Source organism: Theropithecus gelada, chromosome 12 (genome assembly GCF_003255815.1).
Source record: "Theropithecus gelada isolate Dixy chromosome 12, Tgel_1.0, whole genome shotgun sequence".
In the NCBI taxonomy this organism is placed as follows: domain Eukaryota; kingdom Metazoa; phylum Chordata; class Mammalia; order Primates; family Cercopithecidae; genus Theropithecus; species Theropithecus gelada.
In genome coordinates this window covers 18552001-18553522 of record NC_037680.1, presented here as the reverse complement: position 1 = coordinate 18553522, position 1522 = coordinate 18552001, and the positions used below count along the sequence as shown (strand labels likewise).

The 1522-nt window shown below is 31.4% G+C and overlaps 1 non-coding gene across 1 annotated transcript; it reads right to left on the bottom strand.

The window, feature by feature from the left end:
• Nucleotides 1-559: 559 nt before the first annotated feature.
• On the bottom strand, nucleotides 560-690 carry LOC112636797. The gene has a single exon (XR_003122271.1). It is a non-coding gene; the product is annotated as a small nucleolar RNA SNORA72 (small nucleolar RNA).
• Between the last annotated feature and the right edge of the window lie 832 nt (nucleotides 691-1522).

Here is a 1522-nt window from a genome sequence, read left to right as displayed (position 1 = left end):
GTATAATATAGCATCCAGAGTATGTTCTTTCACAGTATTTCAGGATTAATTCTTATTTTTTCAGTCTTTTTCACATTGTCTCATACTAACCAAGCTCATAAAACTGATGCAAAATTGAATGCAAATTTAATAACTTACAAAAAGAAATACAGTTGCTAGGTAGACAATATTTATAGTTTTACTGGCCAAATTATTTACTTTGCAAGAAATTACTTGGAAAATCAAAATATAAAGACAAGATTGCTAATGAAATATAAATTAGTACAAGGGGTGTTAATGTAAGTGATTACAATGTTAAACCGTGTCATGTCCAGTGAATGCTTCAAAATTAATATTACCAAATTCGACTTCTGTTGAAAATGTATTGTCTAGGATAACCAATATTATTCTGAGCAATTAATTTCCTAGTTTCTTAATTAGTATCAAATGTCTTTTAAACATTCATTTTAACATGTTGCCGAGACAGACATTCCTTATTTATTTTATTTTTATCTAAGAAATTGCATGTCATCACAAGAAACATTTAAAATATATGATAACTTTTTTTTTCTTTTGTCTGGTTTATCACCAGCATTTATAAGACCAGACCTAGGGAATGGCTACATGTGGGTACATATGCATGTTCTTAATGTAGCAAATGTTTAGCTTATCCTGACTATCACATAATGAGAACATTGAGAATATTCACAGAAAATATGATAACTCTTTGAATGTTAGAAAAACAACCAAACATTCATTGATACAAGATAGGATACTAATGTCAGAAGAAATGCTTAATTCAATTGATGGAAAAGAATATCAATAAAAATAATTATTTGGTATCACCTAAATTAAGATACATCAATTTCACTAATGCTTTGTGAAGAAGAGTTTATAACCAGGATAAGTTCTAGACAACTTTTGTTGTTTGGACTCATGGTAAAAACAATAACATTATATTGAAGTGAATAATTGTAAATGATATCTTTAAAACTGTTACTTAGAATTGTTCTGGCAGTATGACAGCCTTGATGCTCTGAAAAACTATGCGGTATTAAACACCTAGGAATGCTGAATAAATTTTGACAACTATATCTTTAAATGCATAGGAGAGCTCACAAGAGGCTAAAGGAAAATCCAAAGAGGACCAAAACAAAAAGAAAGCTGACACTAAAGTGATAAGCAAGAACTGAAGCCACATCTGTTCTATAGATACATGGTGAAACCAGAAATCCAAAACTGTGAGTATTAATCATCACCTGGAGAAAGGAGAAAAAGGTCGTGGTGGAGCAACAGAATCCTCACATACATCCAACATCTTTAAGCTACTACATCTNTCGTGGTGGAGCAACAGAATCCTCACATACATCCAACATCTTTAAGCTACTACATCTCCAGTACAAACATAGGCTAGAAATACATACACACACACACACACACACACACACACACACACACGTGTCAGTAAAACAAATAAGACAGCAAAGTTAAATACCTTTTTTTTTTTTTTTTTTTCCCTGCTTTGGTTAAGACTTTGGGGGAA